Below are 16982 nucleotides of genomic sequence, written 5' to 3' on the forward strand. Positions count from 1 at the left end.
TGCTGCTGCTGCTGCTGGCTGTCCAGCAGCAGACTGAAGGTGGCTGCTGCTGTGCACAGGTATATAAAGGCTCAGAGCCTATTATGACACGCGCAGCCAGCGTTCCATTGCCACATTCCATCTACTGCAGGCAGGATACCTGGCTGGCTGAATGTCGCTGAGAAGCTCACAGAGACCGCCATAAGCAACAGTTTAACAGAATGCCACAGACTAATCAACCAAACTTTTTGGGTTGGGTTCTCTTTTATAGTCTGCAGGCATTAAATGAAAGAAGTCAGTGTTCCAGCAGAAGGAGACAACGTTTCAGAAAAGGCATTGTAGCAAACCAAAAAAGAAATTTTAAGCGCAGCAGAGTAACCAGCGCACATACCTGTTAGCTCAGGTGAGTTTAAAAGGCTGCTGTTGATTACAAGGGCATTTGCTAAATAGATGGTGTGTGTGCAACAATATACTGAAAGGTCAATTATATTGTGCAGCTTATCTCATCACCTGTAGTTATTTAGGTGAAAGCTCCAAAATGCTTGCCTAATATGTCTATTTATCCAAAAGGAAGTAAAAAGGGAGAGCTAGAAAGATAGCATTGCATCACATTACATGGCAATGCAATGCACAGTTGCTGAAGTTGAACCAAAATGAGCTTGTAATCTGGCTTCTGCAACTTTGAACATGAAAAATCCAATGAGGAGAAGAAAAGCAAAGCCAAAGAGTCCATCCCAAAATCCGACAAACAAGCAAAATGAACAAAAAACATTGAATTCAATTCTTTCTGATTTTAGAAACTGCATTAAAGAAGGGGTGCACCGGTCCTGGAGATACTGCAATACCAGGTCAATGCGTGGAGTGGACAGAGCAAGCTCTTTTTCCATCTCCCTGTTCTAAAAATCCATTTAATATATGGTCCCCAGATAGGGGACGTATCAGATATTAAACTGATAAGAACAGATTTTTTTTTTTTTTTTTGAAAGCCCGAATTCGTGTACAAAACCCGAGTGCGCTTAAAAAAGTGACAAGTGCCACAAAAAAAGTGCACTAGGATGCTGGTCTTCTTGAAACCCTCTCCAAAAGGAGAAGGGTCCCCCAAACCATTCCCCGTCCCTCCGAGCCAAAAGGCCACAGCGAGGAACAGGGACAAAAAGCCACCTCCAGCCGAAGCCAGAGGCGACCCAATCTTACCCCCAGCACCTGCCCGAGTTCTCACCCGAGCAAGGCACTGGGAGCCAAAGACTGTGCTCCCCTCCCGGAAGAGGGGAGCCAACAACGCTCTCCTCCCGAAAGAGGAGAGCCAGGGGGGTTCAGGGGGGAGCGGAACCTGATGGCCACACACTCCCCCCCTAGACCTGCCAAGAGAGGAACCCGTAAGGGAACCGCATCCCGACAAAATCCTAGTAGGACGTGACACACGTGAATAAGTGGACACACAGTGACAAAGAAATTAAATAAATAGTGAAGGTTTCACAGTATAATACTGCCCGGACCTTCGACCGGGAATTGAAAAATTCCCCATCCTAAGGCCAGAAGGCCCGGAATAAGGGTGTGTGCGAAGAAAGAAAATTTGAAGTGCTTGTGCAAATGTGCCATAAACTCAAGTGGGGTTCCCAATCCCAGTGAGTTAAGGCACCCCAGGGTCACCACTCCTGGGGCACTTCACACTTCGGGCTTTCGATCTTCCCCGGCCCAATGGCGTCGATCCTGGGGGGCCATGCTTTCCACCAGATGACTATATTAGCCACCTGGCGTACTAACAAGCGCCTAAACCCCAGTGTACATAATGTATCAATCTACTAGGGCGGCCAACATCCAAAACCGCCTTTTCGAAAGATACTACACTTGATCTTAGCCAAAAGGCCGAGAAGCGATAACCAGAATTGGTTTCAAACTACGGAGCCACCCAAGGATCCTGAAAAGTCCATTTGTGTAGATGAGCTCCTGGACTCCCGTTAAGAAGACATGTTGTCAACCTCTAGATCCCTTACATGCCTGCACTTTTCGGCTTGCTGCTGCTGCAATCCACGCGTTTTAGATCTGCATAACTCCACCTCTTTAAACACAGCACCTTCACCCCCTGCTGTTCCCACCCGCCTCAACACCGTTGGAAGGGAGGAGAACCAATTAAGGCGGGGGGTGGGGTGGAACGAGCAGCTGTCTACCCTTAGCAGGAGGGCTCCTGATTACATACCTCTCCTGCTGCTGCTGCTGCTGGCTGTCCAGCAGCAGACTGAAGGTGGCTGCTGCTGTGCACAGGTATATAAAGGCTCAGAGCCTATTATGACACGCGCAGCCAGCGTTCCATTGCCACATTCCATCTACTGCAGGCAGGATACCTGGCTGGCTGAATGTCGCTGAGAAGCTCACAGAGACCGCCATAAGCAACAGTTTAACAGAATGCCACAGACTAATCAACCAAACTTTTTGGGTTGGGTTCTCTTTTATAGTCTGCAGGCATTAAATGAAAGAAGTCAGTGTTCCAGCAGAAGGAGACAACGTTTCAGAAAAGGCATTGTAGCAAACCAAAAAAGAAATTTTAAGCGCAGCAGAGCAACCAGCGCACATACCTGTTAGCTCAGGTGAGTTTAAAAGGCTGCTGTTGATAACAAGGGCATTTGCTAAATAGATGGTGTGTGTGCAACAATATACTGAAAGGTCAATTATATTGTGCAGCTTATCTCACCACCTGTAGTTATTTAGGTGAAAGCTCCAAAATGCTTGCCTAATATGTCTGTTTATCCAAAAGGAAGTAAAAAGGGAGAGCTAGAAAGATAGCATTGCATCACATTACATGGCAATGCAATGCACAGTTGCTGAAGTTGAACCAAAATGAGCTTGTAATCTGGCTTCTGCAACTTTGAACATGAAAAATCCAATGAGGAGAAGAAAAGCAAAGCCAAAGAGTCCATCCCAAAATCCGACAAACAAGCAAAATGAACAAAAAACATTGAATTCAATTCTTTCTGATTTTAGAAACTGCATTAAAGAAGGGGTGCACCGGTCCTGGAGATACTGCAATACCAGGTCAATGCGTGGAGTGGACAGAGCAAGCTCTTTTTCCATCTCCCTGTTCTAAAAATCCATTTAATATATGGTCCCCAGATAGGGGACGTATCAGATATTAAACTGATAAGAACAGATAAGGTTTCAACGCAATTTTATTGATTCAAAAGTATATTTACAAAGGTTTTAAAAAAGAACATTTATAACATTACAATAAAATGATAAAACATGATAATAATCAATTCAAGTTTTTTGTAAAAACACAATTTACCATCATAAAACCATTGTAACAATTAAGAAAATCATAATTACAGATGTACTTGGGTTTATTTAATTACCACTAATTGTGTTCCATAATTGTACACACCACATAGAAGCCGCTTCTTTTGCTCCATACAGTTTTTTATCTCTGAGATAGTAAATATACATTTCACTTAAAGCAATTTTTATACAGTCTGTTGAATCAATATGATCATGTTTGAAGAGTAAAATATTTCTAACTTTCCACATGGCATTTTTAAAACAATTAATAATAATCCAGGCAACTCGGAATTGTTTAAAATTTGGACACTTAAAAAGACCATAAAAGACATAAAAGTGATTAAAATCTTTCAGGCCACATGCCCATTTTAAAAGTGGGCCTACCTTTCTCCAAACCTCCTGTGCAAAATGACAATTCCAAAAGAGATGCAATACAGACTCACTTTCCCCGCATATATCTCTTGGACATTTGGCTCTCGCCACCAGCCCCCGCCTATGTTGAAACTCACGGGTAGGGAGGCACTGGTGGACGATAGCCCAGGCAAGGTCCTTGTGTACATTTGCAAGATATTTCCCGTACACATTTCGCCACACCGTTTTGGACCTTGCCTGTGAAAAATTAGAGACAGGAATTGTGTCCTCAGAGTGTCTGCAAGCAATAGATACCTTCCTTTGGTCCCCCAATATATCAGGCTCCAATTCCTGGAGACCTAAAAGTCTGACCGTTTTCTCAAGTATCACATACTGTTTAGGTGGGCACAGGAGCACAGGAGAACTTAAAGGTAGGCTAAACCACCTTTTAAAAATCATTCCTGCTGCATATTTTAAAAAATAACTAAAAATGCCATCAGATTTAAAAACCTTAAAACAGAAGCAGAAATACTTTATATGGAAAAAGGTAAAAAAATTGGGTACATCTTTACCTCCATTAGATTTACATTTGTACATCAGATCTCTTTTTAACTTTTCCATTTTTGAACCCCATAAAAACATAAAAACAATTCTTGTTACTTTCTTGATTTGTAAATTGGAAGGGGGAAACACCATTGCAACATACAACATAATGGGAATTAAAACGGCTTTAATAATTAAAATTTTACCTTCCATACTAAGGTTCCTTAAATTCCACAATGAGATCTTTTTTTCTATTTTATCCATTGCAGAGTCCCAGTTAGGGTCCCCCTCATTGGCTTGGTTAAAAATAATTCCTAAAATTTTTATGTGATTTTTCTGTATCACTATCCCAGGGGTCAAAGAGGAGTCCCATCCCCCCACATTAAAACAGTCACATTTATCTATATTTAATTTAAAACCTGAGGCTTCACAGAAAAATTGTGTGTTTCTCAATACCCTCCTCAGAGATGTGGAATCTGGACATAGTATGGTAACATCATCCATGTAACTTAGGGCTTTAAGTTGCATACCCCTACTCCCGGGAATAGGTACCCCTTTAATTACTTTATCTTTTCTCAGTATGGTTAATAGTGGTTCCATAACACAGATAAAGAGCAGTGGTGAGAGAGGGCACCCTTGTTTCACCCCTGATAATAGAGGAACCCCCTTCGTTAAAAACCCATTTACAGAAATTTGACTAAAACAAGAATGATATAAAAGCATAATGCGGGTTAAAATTTTCTCTGGAAACGCCATTTTTTTAAGAACCATAAAAAGAAATTCATGCGATACCCTGTCAAAAGCTTTTTCAAAGTCTAAGGATAAAATAGCAAGGTTTTGACTTCTCTCTTTTGAATACCATATGGTATCCCTAATTATGTTGAGGGACTCAGCTATGGTTCTTCCGGGAACACCACATACCTGGTTAGGGTGAATTAATTTGGCTATAAAGGGTTTTAAACGGACTGCAATAAGTTTAGCTAAAATTTTATAATCAAGGTTTAAAAGCGTAATAGGCCGCCAGTTTTTAAGTTGGCTCCTATCCCCTTTTTTATATATTAAAGATACCAGACCTCTCCTCCAAGATGGGGGTAATTTATTAGTATTAAAAGCTTCTTTAAACAATAAAAACATATCGTTCTTTAAAATTCCCCAAAAAGTCAGATAAAACTCAATCGGTAGACCGTCTTCCCCAGGGGCTTTCCCACTGGAGAAACTTTTAAAAATCTGTAAAAGTTCCTCACTGGTGAGATCCCTAGATAAAATACCCTGGTCTAAAATATCTAACTTAAAATCAAGGGAATTAATAGCATACTCTAAAAAGGATGGATCTATAACTTTAGTGTTAAAAAGAAGTTGATAAAAATTAAAAGCTTTTCCTAACATACCCTTAATATCATTTTCACCTTCAAGATTTAGGATTGCGTCCCTCCTCCCCATTACCTTTTTGAAGAAGAATCGGGAGCATTTCTCTCCTTCCTCCAGGTGCTGTACATGGGAGTTAAAAATTATTTGTTTTCCTTTTTCATTAAGAGCATTTTTTATTTCAGACTTAAGATTTGCAATATCATCATCCACATCAATACCAACTTCTTTTAGTTTAAAGAGTACTTGTAATCTCATATTAAAAACATAAAACCACTGCTTTTTCTTTTTTGCTTTCATTTTCCCTGCCTTAATAAAAAATAATTTAATCTTAGGTTTAATGCTCTCCCACCAATCCAGCATCGAGGCGCGGGGGTCTCTCTTTGATTGCCAGCACTGGTAGGCCTGCACAAACCTCTTTTGAATATCAATATCCTCTAGGAGAGTTGTATTTAATCTCCATGGGCCTCTTGAGGTATTTTGTTCCCCTGCTAACTCTAAAAACACAGATAAAACTTTATGATCAGAGAATAAATTAGATAAAAGAAAACATTTACAAGGTTTAAAGGCAGTAGAAGCAAATATGAAATCAATTCTAGAAGAAACTCTTCCATTGGACCATGTAACACCTGGATCCGCCGGCAAGAGTTCCTTCCAGCAGTCCTGTAATCTAAAATCATCGATTAAACTTTTCAACAAATAGGAGGTACGGTCTTTACGATTCACATCCCCACCCTGCCGGGATTCCCCATCACGTAAACAATTAAAATCTCCTCCCACTAGCAGGGGGGTTGACCCAACACAAAATAATGGCAATATTTCAAGTAAATCCGCCCTTTCCTGCTTCCCAGGAGGAGCGTACACATTTAATAAACGTAAAGAAAGTCCATTAAAAACAAGATGTATTAAAATAGCTCTGCCAGGTATAATTTCAGTCACAGATTGAATGATGGTAGAATGTCCACGGCAAAGTAGTCCAACTCCGGCAGCACGACAGTCATTAGCACCGGACCACACAGAAGCGCCCAGTTTCCAGTCTTCTTTTAAGTCCTTATAATTTAAATTACTCTGTATACCACATTCTTGTAGAAAGCAGAAATCAAAGTCCAATGTCTCTAAATAAGAAAATAAAGCAGCCCTACGTGTAGGGCTCTTTAGGGACCTCACATTTAGTGAGGAGATTTTAAGAGGAACAGACATTAAGAAGAATCAGGATCTGAAGATGGGAAGAAGTCAATACACGGCACCTCCTCCTCCGCATCTCCAGGGGTCAGGATTTGTTTAATATTACCGGGATCTGAAGCAGGCAAAAAGGCATCATCCACTTTTGGCTCCTCATCTGGACCTCGACATCCGTGTTTTCTTTGGATATCAGGTTGCTTTACGTCCTCCCGTTGCCTTTTCAGAGGCTGGGAGCTGTCCATCTTTTCCAAGTCCTGTGCATCTGCAGTCCTCATGGCGGTCTGGTCTATGGAACGGGTGTCATCCCTCTGGGTCGTCTTGTCCTCTGGTCTGGTCACGGAACTACTGCGACTTCTGGTTCGAGGACCAGGGCTCGACTGGGTCTTAGCCGGGTCCTTTTTACTTCGCGCCCTAGATGTCTCTCTTTCCGACACACTGGTTGATCGATTAAGGAGCGTACCCTTTTTGCCCTTACCCAAGATCACCGATGATGGTGTGGCGAATCTGGGTGCTTGCTTAATCGGGGTACTAGAGGTCTCCTCAGTTCCACATAATGCCGGTGGTGCATTCATGCTGGATGAGGACCCTTCCTCTTGACTCTGAGATACGGCAACATCTAGAGCCAGAACATCGATCAATTCCACAGAGAGCGAACCCTCGGTTAATCTTATGGAACCCCTACGACCGTCCTTCTGTGGAACTACCAGCGGGCCCTCTGGCGGAGCCGTTGAAGGATTTGGTCCGGACCCGTCAGCGTGCGCCAACCCAGGTCCAGGGGCAGGTGTAGTAATACTCCCTCCGAAGTATTCTTGGATAGTCAGTTGACCTGACTTAAACATGTCATATGTTTTTGACTTTTTGCTCGGACAATTCCTGAAGGCGTGACCTGCCTTCCCACATAGGTTACATACGATCTCAGAGTCACACGTAGCGGAGGTGTGCCCACTCTTACCGCACTTGTTGCAAAAGACTACATGAGCCCTTGTACAATTTTCTCGTGTATGCCCATATTCATGACAATTCCGGCATTGAAGGGGCATTCCTGGGTAGCGTAGGAATCCCCTGACATTACCAATGGCAAAATTAGCAGGCGGGTGGTGAAGACCACCAATGCCGCTCTGATCTGGATGGAACTTCACCAGGTATTTCCTCTTCCCATTCCAGAAGCGCTGGGAGTTGAGGATATCATGTGAGAAGCGCACTGACTTGCAGTAACGCTTCAAAAAGGTTTCGATATCGCCCTCAGAGACGAATGGGCTGTACATGAAGATCACCAAGGGTACTTCCTCTTCACCGTACAGGAAGTCAAAGCTCAGCCCGTTCAGTCTCTCATCGTCCTTGTCCGCAACCATCAGTGCTGCATGGATATTATCACAGCATGATTTAGCCATAAAGGAAATGGTATATCGCCCACGGAATTCCTGATCGTAAAGACACAGGATCTTATCTCGCTCCAGGTGGAAGAACCCAAAAAGAATCTCATGCACGATGTACTGCAGATTCTTCTCATGGCGCTGGCATTCATCCACCATGATTCTAATGGACTGTCGCAGTGGAGTCTCCCCCACCGCAAATCCAAAAGAAAAAGGCATTTTCGGCCCTCAGGGACTAAGCCCTCCCCCAATAGTAACAAGGGAATGAATCCCACAAAAGCAGGAACAAACCCAAGACCGAGGGAGGGGTACCCCAAGAACTTACACAGCCCACTAAGCGATAAAGCTCAGCAAAGGAAAACGCCCTTATTTCCTCGGGTCGCCCCGAAGACAAGACGCGATCGCTCCCCGTTGTCCGGGGACTAAGCCGACCTGCCAATAGCTGCAAGGGGGTGAAGCTCCCTCCGTTAAGAGAGAGCGATCCCCCAAGGCCAACAAGTCGGGTACCCCAGGCACCTCCTAGCCGAGACCAAGGCAGCAACCGTTAGATCACTGCACCTGATCCTAGCCAAAAGGCCGAGAAGCGATAACCAGAATTGGTTTCAAACTACGGAGCCACCCAAGGATCCTGAAAAGTCCATTTGTGGAGATGAGCTCCTGGACTCCCGTTAAGAAGACATGTTGTCAACCTCTAGATCCCTTACATGCCTGCACTTTTCGGCTTGCTGCTGCTGCAATCCACGCGTTTTAGATCTGCATAACTCCACCTCTTTAAACACAGCACCTTCACCCCCTGCTGTTCCCACCCGCCTCAACACCGTTGGAAGGGAGGAGAACCAATTAAGGCGGGGGGTGGGGTGGAACGAGCAGCTGTCTACCCTTAGCAGGAGGGCTCCTGATTACATACCTCTCCTGCTGCTGCTGCTGCTGGCTGTCCAGCAGCAGACTGAAGGTGGCTGCTGCTGTGCACAGGTATATAAAGGCTCAGAGCCTATTATGACACGCGCAGCCAGCGTTCCATTGCCACATTCCATCTACTGCAGGCAGGATACCTGGCTGGCTGAATGTCGCTGAGAAGCTCACAGAGACCGCCATAAGCAACAGTTTAACAGAATGCCACAGACTAATCAACCAAACTTTTTGGGTTGGGTTCTCTTTTATAGTCTGCAGGCATTAAATGAAAGAAGTCAGTGTTCCAGCAGAGGGAGACAACGTTTCAGAAAAGGCATTGTAGCAAACCAAAAAAGAAATTTTAAGCGCAGCAGAGTAACCAGCGCACATACCTGTTAGCTCAGGTGAGTTTAAAAGGCTGCTGTTGATAACAAGGGCATTTGCTAAATAGATGGTGTGTGTGCAACAATATACTGAAAGGTCAATTATATTGTGCAGCTTATCTCACCACCTGTAGTTATTTAGGTGAAAGCTCCAAAATGCTTGCCTAATATGTCTGTTTATCCAAAAGGAAGTAAAAAGGGAGAGCTAGAAAGATAGCATTGCATCACATTACATGGCAATGCAATGCACAGTTGCTGAAGTTGAACCAAAATGAGCTTGTAATCTGGCTTCTGCAACTTTGAACATGAAAAATCCAATGAGGAGAAGAAAAGCAAAGCCAAAGAGTCCATCCCAAAATCCGACAAACAAGCAAAATGAACAAAAAACATTGAATTCAATTCTTTCTGATTTTAGAAACTGCATTAAAGAAGGGGTGCACCGGTCCTGGAGATACTGCAATACCAGGTCAATGCGTGGAGTGGACAGAGCAAGCTCTTTTTCCATCTCCCTGTTCTAAAAATCCATTTAATATATGGTCCCCAGATAGGGGACGTATCAGATATTAAACTGATAAGAACAGATACTACACTTGATCTTAGCCAAAAGGCCGAGAAGCGATAACCAGAATTGGTTTCAAACTACGGAGCCACCCAAGGATCCTGAAAAGTCCATTTGTGGAGATGAGCTCCTGGACTCCCGTTAAGAAGACATGTTGTCAACCTCTAGATCCCTTACATGCCTGCACTTTTCGGCTTGCTGCTGCTGCAATCCACGCGTTTTAGATCTGCATAACTCCACCTCTTTAAACACAGCACCTTCACCCCCTGCTGTTCCCACCCGCCTCAACACCGTTGGAAGGGAGGAGAACCAATTAAGGCGGGGGGTGGGGTGGAACGAGCAGCTGTCTACCCTTAGCAGGAGGGCTCCTGATTACATACCTCTCCTGCTGCTGCTGCTGCTGGCTGTCCAGCAGCAGACTGAAGGTGGCTGCTGCTGTGCACAGGTATATAAAGGCTCAGAGCCTATTATGACACGCGCAGCCAGCGTTCCATTGCCACATTCCATCTACTGCAGGCAGGATACCTGGCTGGCTGAATGTCGCTGAGAAGCTCACAGAGACCGCCATAAGCAACAGTTTAACAGAATGCCACAGACTAATCAACCAAACTTTTTGGGTTGGGTTCTCTTTTATAGTCTGCAGGCATTAAATGAAAGAAGTCAGTGTTCCAGCAGAGGGAGACAACGTTTCAGAAAAGGCATTGTAGCAAACCAAAAAAGAAATTTTAAGCGCAGCAGAGTAACCAGCGCACATACCTGTTAGCTCAGGTGAGTTTAAAAGGCTGCTGTTGATAACAAGGGCATTTGCTAAATAGATGGTGTGTGTGCAACAATATACTGAAAGGTCAATTATATTGTGCAGCTTATCTCACCACCTGTAGTTATTTAGGTGAAAGCTCCAAAATGCTTGCCTAATATGTCTGTTTATCCAAAAGGAAGTAAAAAGGGAGAGCTAGAAAGATAGCATTGCATCACATTACATGGCAATGCAATGCACAGTTGCTGAAGTTGAACCAAAATGAGCTTGTAATCTGGCTTCTGCAACTTTGAACATGAAAAATCCAATGAGGAGAAGAAAAGCAAAGCCAAAGAGTCCATCCCAAAATCCGACAAACAAGCAAAATGAACAAAAAACATTGAATTCAATTCTTTCTGATTTTAGAAACTGCATTAAAGAAGGGGTGCACCGGTCCTGGAGATACTGCAATACCAGGTCAATGCGTGGAGTGGACAGAGCAAGCTCTTTTTCCATCTCCCTGTTCTAAAAATCCATTTAATATATGGTCCCCAGATAGGGGACGTATCAGATATTAAACTGATAAGAACAGATACTACACTTGATCTTAGCCAAAAGGCCGAGAAGCGATAACCAGAATTGGTTTCAAACTACGGAGCCACCCAAAGATCCTGAAAAGTCCATTTGTGGAGATGAGCTCCTGGACTCCCGTTAAGAAGACATGTTGTCAACCTCTAGATCCCTTACATGCCTGCACTTTTCGGCTTGCTGCTGCTGCAATCCACGCGTTTTAGATCTGCATAACTCCACCTCTTTAAACACAGCACCTTCACCCCCTGCTGTTCCCACCCGCCTCAACACCGTTGGAAGGGAGGAGAACCAATTAAGGCGGGGGGTGGGGTGGAACGAGCAGCTGTCTACCCTTAGCAGGAGGGCTCCTGATTACATACCTCTCCTGCTGCTGCTGCTGCTGGCTGTCCAGCAGCAGACTGAAGGTGGCTGCTGCTGTGCACAGGTATATAAAGGCTCAGAGCCTATTATGACACGCGCAGCCAGCGTTCCATTGCCACATTCCATCTACTGCAGGCAGGATACCTGGCTGGCTGAATGTCGCTGAGAAGCTCACAGAGACCGCCATAAGCAACAGTTTAACAGAATGCCACAGACTAATCAACCAAACTTTTTGGGTTGGGTTCTCTTTTATAGTCTGCAGGCATTAAATGAAAGAAGTCAGTGTTCCAGGAGAGGGAGACAACGTTTCAGAAAAGGCATTGTAGCAAACCAAAAAAGAAATTTTAAGCGCAGCAGAGTAACCAGCGCACATACCTGTTAGCTCAGGTGAGTTTAAAAGGCTGCTGTTGATAACAAGGGCATTTGCTAAATAGATGGTGTGTGTGCAACAATATACTGAAAGGTCAATTATATTGTGCAGCTTATCTCACCACCTGTAGTTATTTAGGTGAAAGCTCCAAAATGCTTGCCTAATATGTCTGTTTATCCAAAAGGAAGTAAAAAGGGAGAGCTAGAAAGATAGCATTGCATCACATTACATGGCAATGCAATGCACAGTTGCTGAAGTTGAACCAAAATGAGCTTGTAATCTGGCTTCTGCAACTTTGAACATGAAAAATCCAATGAGGAGAAGAAAAGCAAAGCCAAAGAGTCCATCCCAAAATCCGACAAACAAGCAAAATGAACAAAAAACATTGAATTCAATTCTTTCTGATTTTAGAAACTGCATTAAAGAAGGGGTGCACCGGTCCTGGAGATACTGCAATACCAGGTCAATGCGTGGAGTGGACAGAGCAAGCTCTTTTTCCATCTCCCTGTTCTAAAAATCCATTTAATATATGGTCCCCAGATAGGGGACGTATCAGATATTAAACTGATAAGAACAGATACTACACTTGATCTTAGCCAAAAGGCCGAGAAGCGATAACCAGAATTGGTTTCAAACTACGGAGCCACCCAAGGATCCTGAAAAGTCCATTTGTGGAGATGAGCTCCTGGACTCCCGTTAAGAAGACATGTTGTCAACCTCTAGATCCCTTACATGCCTGCACTTTTCGGCTTGCTGCTGCTGCAATCCACGCGTTTTAGATCTGCATAACTCCACCTCTTTAAACACAGCACCTTCACCCCCTGCTGTTCCCACCCGCCTCAACACCGTTGGAAGGGAGGAGAACCAATTAAGGCGGGGGGTGGGGTGGAACGAGCAGCTGTCTACCCTTAGCAGGAGGGCTCCTGATTACATACCTCTCCTGCTGCTGCTGCTGCTGGCTGTCCAGCAGCAGACTGAAGGTGGCTGCTGCTGTGCACAGGTATATAAAGGCTCAGAGCCTATTATGACACGCGCAGCCAGCGTTCCATTGCCACATTCCATCTACTGCAGGCAGGATACCTGGCTGGCTGAATGTCGCTGAGAAGCTCACAGAGACCGCCATAAGCAACAGTTTAACAGAATGCCACAGACTAATCAACCAAACTTTTTGGGTTGGGTTCTCTTTTATAGTCTGCAGGCATTAAATGAAAGAAGTCAGTGTTCCAGCAGAGGGAGACAACGTTTCAGAAAAGGCATTGTAGCAAACCAAAAAAGAAATTTTAAGCGCAGCAGAGTAACCAGCGCACATACCTGTTAGCTCAGGTGAGTTTAAAAGGCTGCTGTTGATAACAAGGGCATTTGCTAAATAGATGGTGTGTGTGCAACAATATACTGAAAGGTCAATTATATTGTGCAGCTTATCTCACCACCTGTAGTTATTTAGGTGAAAGCTCCAAAATGCTTGCCTAATATGTCTGTTTATCCAAAAGGAAGTAAAAAGGGAGAGCTAGAAAGATAGCATTGCATCACATTACATGGCAATGCAATGCACAGTTGCTGAAGTTGAACCAAAATGAGCTTGTAATCTGGCTTCTGCAACTTTGAACATGAAAAATCCAATGAGGAGAAGAAAAGCAAAGCCAAAGAGTCCATCCCAAAATCCGACAAACAAGCAAAATGAACAAAAAACATTGAATTCAATTCTTTCTGATTTTAGAAACTGCATTAAAGAAGGGGTGCACCGGTCCTGGAGATACTGCAATACCAGGTCAATGCGTGGAGTGGACAGAGCAAGCTCTTTTTCCATCTCCCTGTTCTAAAAATCCATTTAATATGTGGTCCCCAGATAGGGGACGTATCAGATATTAAACTGATAAGAACAGATACTACACTTGATCTTAGCCAAAAGGCCGAGAAGCGATAACCAGAATTGGTTTCAAACTACGGAGCCACCCAAGGATCCTGAAAAGTCCATTTGTGGAGATGAGCTCCTGGACTCCCGTTAAGAAGACATGTTGTCAACCTCTAGATCCCTTACATGCCTGCACTTTTCGGCTTGCTGCTGCTGCAATCCACGCGTTTTAGATCTGCATAACTCCACCTCTTTAAACACAGCACCTTCACCCCCTGCTGTTCCCACCCGCCTCAACACCGTTGGAAGGGAGGAGAACCAATTAAGGCGGGGGGTGGGGTGGAACGAGCAGCTGTCTACCCTTAGCAGGAGGGCTCCTGATTACATACCTCTCCTGCTGCTGCTGCTGCTGGCTGTCGAGCAGCAGACTGAAGGTGGCTGCTGCTGTGCACAGGTATATAAAGGCTCAGAGCCTATTATGACACGCGCAGCCAGCGTTCCATTGCCACATTCCATCTACTGCAGGCAGGATACCTGGCTGGCTGAATGTCGCTGAGAAGCTCACAGAGACCGCCATAAGCAACAGTTTAACAGAATGCCACAGACTAATCAACCAAACTTTTTGGGTTGGGTTCTCTTTTATAGTCTGCAGGCATTAAATGAAAGAAGTCAGTGTTCCAGCAGAGGGAGACAACGTTTCAGAAAAGGCATTGTAGCAAACCAAAAAAGAAATTTTAAGCGCAGCAGAGTAACCAGCGCACATACCTGTTAGCTCAGGTGAGTTTAAAAGGCTGCTGTTGATAACAAGGGCATTTGCTAAATAGATGGTGTGTGTGCAACAATATACTGAAAGGTCAATTATATTGTGCAGCTTATCTCACCACCTGTAGTTATTTAGGTGAAAGCTCCAAAATGCTTGCCTAATATGTCTGTTTATCCAAAAGGAAGTAAAAAGGGAGAGCTAGAAAGATAGCATTGCATCACATTACATGGCAATGCAATGCACAGTTGCTGAAGTTGAACCAAAATGAGCTTGTAATCTGGCTTCTGCAACTTTGAACATGAAAAATCCAATGAGGAGAAGAAAAGCAAAGCCAAAGAGTCCATCCCAAAATCCGACAAACAAGCAAAATGAACAAAAAACATTGAATTCAATTCTTTCTGATTTTAGAAACTGCATTAAAGAAGGGGTGCACCGGTCCTGGAGATACTGCAATACCAGGTCAATGCGTGGAGTGGACAGAGCAAGCTCTTTTTCCATCTCCCTGTTCTAAAAATCCATTTAATATATGGTCCCCAGATAGGGGACGTATCAGATATTAAACTGATAAGAACAGATACTACACTTGATCTTAGCCAAAAGGCCGAGAAGCGATAACCAGAATTGGTTTCAAACTACGGAGCCACCCAAGGATCCTGAAAAGTCCATTTGTGGAGATGAGCTCCTGGACTCCCGTTAAGAAGACATGTTGTCAACCTCTAGATCCCTTACATGCCTGCACTTTTCGGCTTGCTGCTGCTGCAATCCACGCGTTTTAGATCTGCATAACTCCACCTCTTTAAACACAGCACCTTCACCCCCTGCTGTTCCCACCCGCCTCAACACCGTTGGAAGGGAGGAGAACCAATTAAGGCGGGGGGTGGGGTGGAACGAGCAGCTGTGTACCCTTAGCAGGAGGGCTCCTGATTACATACCTCTCCTGCTGCTGCTGCTGCTGGCTGTCCAGCAGCAGACTGAAGGTGGCTGCTGCTGTGCACAGGTATATAAAGGCTCAGAGCCTATTATGACACGCGCAGCCAGCGTTCCATTGCCACATTCCATCTACTGCAGGCAGGATACCTGGCTGGCTGAATGTCGCTGAGAAGCTCACAGAGACCGCCATAAGCAACAGTTTAACAGAATGCCACAGACTAATCAACCAAACTTTTTGGGTTGGGTTCTCTTTTATAGTCTGCAGGCATTAAATGAAAGAAGTCAGTGTTCCAGGAGAGGGAGACAACGTTTCAGAAAAGGCATTGTAGCAAACCAAAAAAGAAATTTTAAGCGCAGCAGAGTAACCAGCGCACATACCTGTTAGCTCAGGTGAGTTTAAAAGGCTGCTGTTGATAACAAGGGCATTTGCTAAATAGATGGTGTGTGTGCAACAATATACTGAAAGGTCAATTATATTGTGCAGCTTATCTCACCACCTGTAGTTATTTAGGTGAAAGCTCCAAAATGCTTGCCTAATATGTCTGTTTATCCAAAAGGAAGTAAAAAGGGAGAGCTAGAAAGATAGCATTGCATCACATTACATGGCAATGCAATGCACAGTTGCTGAAGTTGAACCAAAATGAGCTTGTAATCTGGCTTCTGCAACTTTGAACATGAAAAATCCAATGAGGAGAAGAAAAGCAAAGCCAAAGAGTCCATCCCAAAATCCGACAAACAAGCAAAATGAACAAAAAACATTGAATTCAATTCTTTCTGATTTTAGAAACTGCATTAAAGAAGGGGTGCACCGGTCCTGGAGATACTGCAATACCAGGTCAATGCGTGGAGTGGACAGAGCAAGCTCTTTTTCCATCTCCCTGTTCTAAAAATCCATTTAATATATGGTCCCCAGATAGGGGACGTATCAGATATTAAACTGATAAGAACAGATACTACACTTGATCTTAGCCAAAAGGCCGAGAAGCGATAACCAGAATTGGTTTCAAACTACGGAGCCACCCAAGGATCCTGAAAAGTCCATTTGTGGAGATGAGCTCCTGGACTCCCGTTAAGAAGACATGTTGTCAACCTCTAGATCCCTTACATGCCTGCACTTTTCGGCTTGCTGCTGCTGCAATCCACGCGTTTTAGATCTGCATAACTCCACCTCTTTAAACACAGCACCTTCACCCCCTGCTGTTCCCACCCGCCTCAACACCGTTGGAAGGGAGGAGAACCAATTAAGGCGGGGGGTGGGGTGGAACGAGCAGCTGTCTACCCTTAGCAGGAGGGCTCCTGATTACATACCTCTCCTGCTGCTGCTGCTGCTGGCTGTCCAGCAGCAGACTGAAGGTGGCTGCTGCTGTGCACAGGTATATAAAGGCTCAGAGCCTATTATGACACGCGCAGCCAGCGTTCCATTGCCACATTCCATCTACTGCAGGCAGGATACCTGGCTGGCTGAATGTCGCTGAGAAGCTCAC

General features: G+C 44.3%; 7 non-coding genes and 2 pseudogenes across 7 annotated transcripts; all 9 read right to left on the reverse strand.

Moving 5' to 3' along the window:
* Positions 1-790: 790 nt before the first annotated feature.
* Positions 791-971, reverse strand: LOC141227236 (U2 spliceosomal RNA; annotated as a pseudogene).
* Positions 972-1765: 794 nt separating this feature from the next.
* Positions 1766-1857, reverse strand: LOC141227345 (U2 spliceosomal RNA; annotated as a pseudogene).
* A 1115-nt stretch (positions 1858-2972) lies between these two features.
* Positions 2973-3161, reverse strand: LOC141227187 (U2 spliceosomal RNA). Its single transcript, XR_012294284.1, has one exon. It is a non-coding gene; the product is annotated as a U2 spliceosomal RNA (small nuclear RNA).
* A 6605-nt stretch (positions 3162-9766) lies between these two features.
* LOC141227688 (U2 spliceosomal RNA) lies at positions 9767-9957 on the reverse strand. The gene has a single exon (XR_012294672.1). It is a non-coding gene; the product is annotated as a U2 spliceosomal RNA (small nuclear RNA).
* Positions 9958-11072: 1115 nt separating this feature from the next.
* On the reverse strand, positions 11073-11263 carry LOC141227689 (U2 spliceosomal RNA). Its single transcript, XR_012294673.1, has one exon. It is a non-coding gene; the product is annotated as a U2 spliceosomal RNA (small nuclear RNA).
* A 1115-nt stretch (positions 11264-12378) lies between these two features.
* LOC141227691 (U2 spliceosomal RNA) lies at positions 12379-12569 on the reverse strand. The gene has a single exon (XR_012294675.1). It is a non-coding gene; the product is annotated as a U2 spliceosomal RNA (small nuclear RNA).
* Positions 12570-13684: 1115 nt separating this feature from the next.
* On the reverse strand, positions 13685-13875 carry LOC141226959 (U2 spliceosomal RNA). Its single transcript, XR_012294072.1, has one exon. It is a non-coding gene; the product is annotated as a U2 spliceosomal RNA (small nuclear RNA).
* A 1115-nt stretch (positions 13876-14990) lies between these two features.
* Positions 14991-15181, reverse strand: LOC141227692 (U2 spliceosomal RNA). The gene has a single exon (XR_012294676.1). It is a non-coding gene; the product is annotated as a U2 spliceosomal RNA (small nuclear RNA).
* A 1115-nt stretch (positions 15182-16296) lies between these two features.
* Positions 16297-16487, reverse strand: LOC141227693 (U2 spliceosomal RNA). Its single transcript, XR_012294677.1, has one exon. It is a non-coding gene; the product is annotated as a U2 spliceosomal RNA (small nuclear RNA).
* Positions 16488-16982: the final 495 nt, after the last annotated feature.

The sequence above is a fragment of the Phyllobates terribilis genome, unplaced genomic scaffold, assembly GCF_046119375.1.
Source record: "Phyllobates terribilis strain yellow unplaced genomic scaffold, ASM4611937v1 Scaffold_416__1_contigs__length_1633014, whole genome shotgun sequence".
NCBI classification, from domain to species: Eukaryota; Metazoa; Chordata; class Amphibia; order Anura; family Dendrobatidae; genus Phyllobates; species Phyllobates terribilis.